This window comes from Acipenser ruthenus, chromosome 15 (genome assembly GCF_902713425.1).
Source record: "Acipenser ruthenus chromosome 15, fAciRut3.2 maternal haplotype, whole genome shotgun sequence".
Lineage (NCBI taxonomy): Eukaryota > Metazoa > Chordata > Actinopteri > Acipenseriformes > Acipenseridae > Acipenser > Acipenser ruthenus.
In genome coordinates, this window is record NC_081203.1 from 34,968,480 (window position 1) to 34,976,672 (window position 8,193).

An 8,193-nucleotide genomic window follows, 5' to 3' on the forward strand; every position below is an offset into this window, starting at 1 on the left:
AGTTAGCATATCTTCAGGTATGTATTGATGTATTGAAGTCTAGCAAAGTGTTATAAAGCAAACCAGGGTAAACTCTGGTACATGCACAGTATAGCCATGGGAGAAGGATGGGGTAAAACTGCATGTACTGAAAAACTGCCAGGGTTTCTACTGCAATTCATGTGCGAGGTCTTGAGAATCTTACCGGTCTCTTTCGACATTTCCATTGCTTTAATACATTCCAATATTGTGTTTCTTATACGAAGAATCTGGTTGCAGCAGGACGGATGCTACAAATCTGTGCCACGCAGAGACAGCACATGCTGTAAAAGCCAGGACTATTGTATAAGTGTTGAAAACAAGAGAAAAATTAAAGCAATTTTGCCTCTTAACATCACTGCCCCCTGCAGGCCCCTCGGACTGCCCCGCTGGCATTTCCCCAGTGAATGTAATAAAACGGGTAATAGACTGAGAGTCTCAGCCTGAGAAACAGGAGGCCGGTAACAGGATGAATAAATCTCAGGTAAAAAAGCGGCTTGAAAAGCATTGGCTAGCCCTCTGTTAAAATATCTATCAGTCTGGGCGCTTCCCCACACAGCTCTCAGTGTGCACACTTTGCATTGACCGCCATTAACTGCAGAGATTTACAAGCTCGGTGGTTTTAACTCCTGGCTTGCTTGCATGTGTTTCTTTGAAGTCTGTTTGGATGAATTGGCTGTACGTATTTCAGGTAGTCTCAGGAAACTGTTTCAGATGGTTACTCGTTTTCTTTTTTTCAGAGTCCCCGTGGTTCGGCGGCTTGCTTTGTTGTTAAGCCAGTTTATAACTGTGTGAATACAGCGTGCTTCTTTCATGCACTATGAGAGGCTGGGAGGGGAGAGTATTGCAGAGGGACCCAAACGAAAAGGATAATTGCTGCAAGACAGCGAGCAACCCAACAATCCCCAGATGGAACGGCTCAAGACTGATGCAAAGCAGGGCTGACTCGCTTCAGGCAGCTTGTTTAAATACCAGTGGCTATCACACTCTCGATGAATATGGTATAGAAATATTAACTGCTGTGCCTAATGGAAACTCAGCATTAATATCAGGGTTAACAAACCTTTCAAAAACAACAGAAAAAGCTGTACATGGGTATAAAAACCAAAAGAGATGCTCTTCAGCATGGCTGTGTGTCTCTGCTCTTTAGCATGGCTGCGTGTCTCTGCTCTTCAGCATGGCTGTGTGTCTCTGCTCTTCAGCATGGCTGCGTGTCTCTGCTCTTCAGCATGGCTGCGTGTCTCTGCTCTTCAGCATGGCTGCGTGTCTCTGCTCTTCAGCATGGCTGTGTGTCTCTGCTCTTCAGCATGGCTGCGTGTCTCTGCTCTTCAGCATGGCTGTGTGTCTCTGCTCTTCAGCATTGCTGCGTGTCTCTGCTCTTCAGCATGGCTGCGTGTCTCTGCTCTTCAGCATGGCTGCGTGTCTCTGCTCTTCAGCATGGCTGCGTGTCTCTGCTCTTCAGCATGGCTGCGTGTCTCTGCTCTTCAGCATGGCTGCGTGTCTCTGCTCTTCAGCATGGCTGCGTGTCTCTGCTCTTCAGCATGGCTGCGTGTCTGCTCTTCAGCATGGCTGCGTGTCTCTGCTCTTCAGCATTGCTGCGTGTCTCTGCTCTTCAGCATGGCTGTGTGTCTCTGCTCTTCAGCATGGCTGTGTGTCTCTGCTCTTCAGCTGGAGAGATTCTACTAGATATTCTTATACAGATTTGGGATCGTTTTAAGTGTCCCCAGCTGCACTGTAATTACAGTGTAACAGCACAATACATGCAGAATGTGTGTGTAGACATAATGCAACACTCTGCATAATTACAAAAACAAGTATGATGGTATGATGGGGCTGTGTAATAACAATGTAATTACTGTGTATCACACAGGCAGATGTTACAGTGTCTACAGGCACTCAATGTAAACACAGAAACATCTGTACATGTTGAGCTGGACAAAAAACACAAAAGTTATTCTTGTATTTTAAAGATGTTTCTAGCACTGTATTGAGCTATTTTCAGTCATGTGACCCTGTATTAGCCAATACACTTGTGAGTTTCAATCAAGGGATTTGCATGTGTGTGTGTGTGTGTGTGCGTGTGTGTGTGCGTGTGTGTGTGTGCATGCATGCGTGTGGCAGGATACAAAAAAAGAACGATTTAATTTTGGAAGCCAAACAGAAACGGGGCCAAAGGTCAAGAGCATTTCTCCAGGAGTGAATGAAAAGAGACTACAGTGAAGCTGACACTGTCTGAGGGGGCTGCCGTCAATCTTGTGACTTCAATATGGAGTTCGGAGCAAAAAAAAACAGAAACGAAAATTTAATAACAACCAGAAATCCTACCGTCTGATGGGCTGGAAAAACAAGAGTGTGCAAACCCAAACCAGCATCAAATAATCCAGAACAAGAGTGTGCAAACCCAAACCAGCATCAAAGAATCCAGAACAAGAGTGTGCAAACCCAAACCAGCATCAAAGAATCCAGAACAAGAGTGTGCAAACCCAAACCAGCATCAAATAATCCAGAACAAGAGTGTGCAAACCCAAACCAGCATCAAAGAATCCACAACAAGAGTGTGCAAACCCAAACCAGCATCAAAGAATCCACAGCAAGAGTGTGCAAACCCAAACCAGCATCAAAGAATCCACAACAAGAGTGTGCAAACCCAAACCAGCATCAAAGTATCCACAACAAGAGTGTGAAAACCCAAACCAGCATCAAAGAATCCACAACAAGAGTGTGAAAACCCAAACCAGCTGCACTGGGGAAATGAGAGCCAGCTAATAACTAAAGTTCAAGTAGTCACTATCATTTCTGGAGCCATACACACCTCTGCCCCCCACGGTTACAGATGGAAAGCACTGAGGTCCTGAACTGGGATTGACTTCCAGACTGCTCTTGTGTGCATTAGCTGCGTGGCTCTAATGACTGCAGCCTCTTTGATGAATGTTTTCAATGGAATGGATCCAAGTCTTTGCTCCATCACTCCAGTCCCAGCTTCCCTAGGCACCAGGCTGGCCTCTGGCACTGGCTGTAGCTCACTGCTGCAGGAGCAGCTGGGAGGAAGTAATGCTGAGCTGCTGGTGTGCATGAGAGGGATTTCCTGTGAGTGCCACCACCCCTCCACACACACACTCGCACACGCACGCACACACTGACACACACACACACACACACTCACACATGCACTCGCACACGCACGCACGCACTGACACACACACACACACTCACACATGCACACGCACACGCACGCACACACAGACACACACACGCACGCGCATGCACGCACACATGCACACATTGACACACACTGACACACACTGACACACACTGACACACACACACACGTACACGCACACACTGACACACACACACACACGCACTGACACACACACGTGCACGTGCACACGCACACACTGACACACACACACACGCGCACACTAACACACACACACACGCACGCATGCACACACTGACACATGCACGCACTGACACACACACACACGCGCACGCACGTACACAAACACTGACACACACACACACACGCACGCACACATGCATATGAAGGCATCTGTCCATCTGTCTGCATGTTAGACTTACATTGCTACAAGTGCATACAGAGCATGTAATCCATGTGGATATACTGTTTGTGGTGTGTAGAGATGTATGTCACACATACCACAGCTGAGAGAAGTACCAGTCTCTCTCAGGGCTTTTTGAAGCAGGCATTTTTGCATCCAGCCGCGAGGGCTGTGGGGTGCAGAGCAGAGCCCCTGTGTCCTGAAGGCCTCTCTCTTGCTGCAGCCCTGTTCTTCTGTTTTTGGACAGCGTTCCGGCTCTGTGCCACCGCGGTTGCCATGACGCAGGCCGAGACTGCCAGGGACAGGAATATTTTTTGAGGCAGTGGGGCAGCACCAGGGCTACGGCCTTTCAGAGCCAGGGGGCCAGCGAGCTGAAACAGGGACTAAACCACTGCACGACCACTGTACTGCTGTACTGGGGATCTGAAAGCCAGCTAATTCAATACACTCTAGTGTAGAGAACTCAGTGCTGTACTGAAGATCTGAGAGCCAGCTAATTCAATACACTCGAGTGTAGAGAACTCAGTGCTGTACGGGGGATCTGAGAGCCAGCTAATTCAATACAGTCTAGTATAGAGAACTCAGTGCTGTACTGGGGATCTGAGAGCCAGCTAATTCAATACACTCTAGTGTAGAGAACTCAGTGCTGTACGGGGGATCTGAGAGCCAGCTAATTCAATACAGTCTAGTGTAGAGAACTCAGTGCTGTACTGGGGATCTGAGAGCCAGCTAATTCAATACACTCTAGTGTAGAGAACTCAGTGCTGTACTGGGGATCTGAGAGCCAGCTAATTCAATACACTCAAGTGTAGAGAACTCAGTGCTGTACTGGGGATCTGAGAGCCAGCTAATTCAATACAGTCTAGTATAGAGAACTCAGTGCTGTACGGGGGATCTGAGAGCCAGCTAATTCAATACACTCTAGTGTAGAGAACTCAGTGCTGTACTGGGGATCTGAGAGCCAGCTAATTCAATACAGTCTAGTGTAGAGAACTCAGTGCTGTACTGGGGATCTGAGAGCCAGCTAATTCAATACACTCTAGTGTAGAGAACTCAGTGCTGTACTGAAGATCTGAGAGCCAGCTAATTCAATACACTCGAGTGTAGAGAACTCAGTGCTGTACTGGGGATCTGAGAGCCAGCTAATTCAATACAGTCTAGTGTAGAGAACTCAGTGCTGTACTGGGGATCTGAGAGCCAGCTAATTCAATACACTCTAGTGTAGAGAACTCAGTGCTGTACTGAAGATCTGAGAGCCAGCTAATTCAATACACTCGAGTGTAGAGAACTCAGTGCTGTACGGGGGATCTGAGAGCCAGCTAATTCAATACAGTCTAGTGTAGAGAACTCAGTGCTGTACTGGGGATCTGAGAGCCAGCTAATTCAATACACTCGAGTGTAGAGAACTCAGTGCTGTACTGGGGATCTGAGAGCCAGCTAATTCAATACACTCAAGTGTAGAGAACTCAGTGCTGTACTGGGGATCTGAGAGCCAGCTAATTCAATACAGTCTAGTATAGAGAACTCAGTGCTGTACTGGGGATCTGAGAGCCAGCTAATTCAATACAGTCTAGTGTAGAGAACTCAGTGCTGTACTGGGGATCTGAGAGCCAGCTAATTCAATACACTCCATGTCTGTGGATAATGTAACCTAACATTAGCCTATATAATGAAAACAGCAAGGGACCTAGAATGGAGCCCTGTGGAACACCACAGACAACTTCCGATAGTGCCGATTTTACCTCCCCAATAGAAACTGCTAACAAACTGAAACCTGTCACAAAGATAAGATCTGAATCAGGACAGGACAAGGCCAGACAGCACTACTGTGCATCTTGTGTGCATTAGCTGCGTCCTGCTTTGGACTGTGAGAATCACAGCTGGACCATATTCAGTTTTTAACTGTAGTTTCTGTTTCTAAAATCTACAAGCCAACATCTGTAAGAAACACTGCCGCAGTTAACAGGTCACTGCCTAGCAGCCATGTCAGATTGAAATGTCAGCTAAACAGCTGCCCCGTCATATGAATATCATTTCCTTTTTTTCAAACACTGAATAAATTATTATCTAAAGATGTTTTTTGGGGAGGTTTTGGAACCACAAGAAAACTCTCCTGCTTCTGGGGGTACAGCCAGGATTTTAATTGCAGTGTCAGCTTTGGGAAGTGGACAAAAAAAAACCCAAAAAAACCTACAAAAACAAAAAACACCTGCCAGGTGCTGCACACACTTTAGCGGGCTGGCCCTCCAGCGAGCATGCTGACCCTAGACACGTCCGCGCTCTGTGATCTACACAAGCTGTGGGTACGCTTCACCCTGCCCTGATGATCTCCAGTGACTAACCCTAACCCTAACCCTAACCCTAACCCTCCAGCGAGCATGCTGACCCCAGACACGTCCACGCTCTGTGATCTACACAAGCTGTGGGTACGCTTCACCCTGCCCTGATGATCTCCAGTGACTAACCCTAACCCTAACCCTAACCCTAACCCTCCAGCGAGCATGCTGACCCCAGACACGTCCACGCTCTGTGATCTACACAAGCTGTGGGTACGCTTCACCCTGCCCTGATGATCTCCAGTGACTAACCCTAACCCTAACCCTAACCCTAACCCTCCAGCGAGCATGCTGACCCCAGACACGTCCACGCTCTGTGATCTACACAAGCTGTGGGTACGCTTCACCCTGCCCTGATGATCTCCAGTGACTAACCCTAACCCTAACCCTAACCCTAACCCTCCAGCGAGCATGCTGACCCCAGACACGTCCACGCTCTGTGATCTACACAAGCTGTGGGTACGCTTCACCCTGCCCTGATGATCTCCAGTGACTAACCCTAACCCTAACCCTAACCCTAACCCTCCAGCGAGCATGCTGACCCCAGACACGTCCACGCTCTGTGATCTACACAAGCTGTGGGTACGCTTCACCCTGCCCTGATGATCTCCAGTGACTAACCCTAACCCTAACCCTAACCCTCCAGCGAGCATGCTGACCCCAGACACGTCCACGCTCTGTGATCTACACAAGCTGTGGGTACGCTTCACCCTGCCCTGATGATCTCCAGTGACTAACCCTAACCCTAACCCTAACCCTAACCCTCCAGCGAGCATGCTGACCCCAGACACGTCCACGCTCTGTGATCTACACAAGCTGTTGGTACGCTTCACCCTGCCCTGATGATCTCCAGTGACTGCCCATCATCAGGGTCACAGTCCCCTCGTCTCATGATGATTCAGGGCTTGCTCTTCCTGTCCCCTCTCTGATGTGCCGCTGCAGTACACTTTCTTACAGGACTCCTGATCCCAGCGGGCTCCTTCCTTTGCATATCTCTTTTGCTATTTGAATTTCTGACCTGGAACCGTTTGGAATGAACACCCGGCTCTGGGAATGATTGATTTCTGCGATATCTGCATTGTTCTGCTCCAAATTTAATAAACTGAAAACTTTTTACTTCCACTGTGTTTTATTTAATCACGCTAAAAGCCAAGGCATGGAACTAATAAAGAATGATAATGAAATATTCTATTTAAGCTGAAAAAACAAAACTTAAAACAATAAATAAATTAAAAAAACAGATCTATCCAGATATCTGGAAGTGAACCCACTGAGAAGCTGAATAACTGGGTATCCTTGGAGAATGCAATCTGGAAAACATGCCCTGAATACTAAGTCGACGGCAGAATATTTGATTGTTATTATATAATAATAATAATAATAATGTCCTTTGGAAGAAAAAAAAAACAGCAGTACATGATTTATATCATGTGTGTATTTATTACATAATTCTGTGCAATCCTTTTTACATTGCAGCCTTAATATTTCAGCGCATATGTTAGGGTAAATGATTTTATATTGACATGTGTGTATGTCAGTGTGTGTGTGTGTGTGTGTGAGAGTGTGTGTGCGTGTGTGTGTGAGTGTAGAGACTTAAGACAAACTAAGACACTCTCACCTCATTGTATATGTAAGCGTCATGGAAATTTTTTTTTTTTTTTTGATTGAATACTGTCACACACCTTATTAAAGTTTACCACAGTAAAAAATCAGCAAAGTGTAATAAGGCATAGTGAACGCATGGTACAGCATAGGTAAATAGGTAAGTATTGTACCTGTAGAACTCCTCTGTTTGTATCCTGGGACACTATCACCCTTCATTTAAATGTGCTTTATTTTGCTCTTATCTGCCCCCTATTTTACTGCATTTAATCCTGTACTTCAGAATACTGTAATCTGCCAAGTGTTTAACCTGTAGTATTTTGTACTTAATCATATCCTGATGTAACTATCACTATTTAATCATATCCTGATGTAACTATCACTATTATCTGCTGTATTATTGAATTGTGGTTTGTCACACTTGAACAAAAATTATTGTATTTCTTGCTCTTATTGTATTACTTGTAACACCTGAAATGTATTTGCTTGCGATTGTAAGTCGCCCTGGATAAGGGCGTCCGCTAAGAAATAAATAAATAAATAATAATAATAATAATAATAATAATAATAATAATAATAATAATAATAATATTGTAAAACAAAACAAAACATTTTTTTTTTTTTTTTAAATCTCGGTTGGTCCTGTGAATTCGAAGTCTGATCTGTGCCTCATT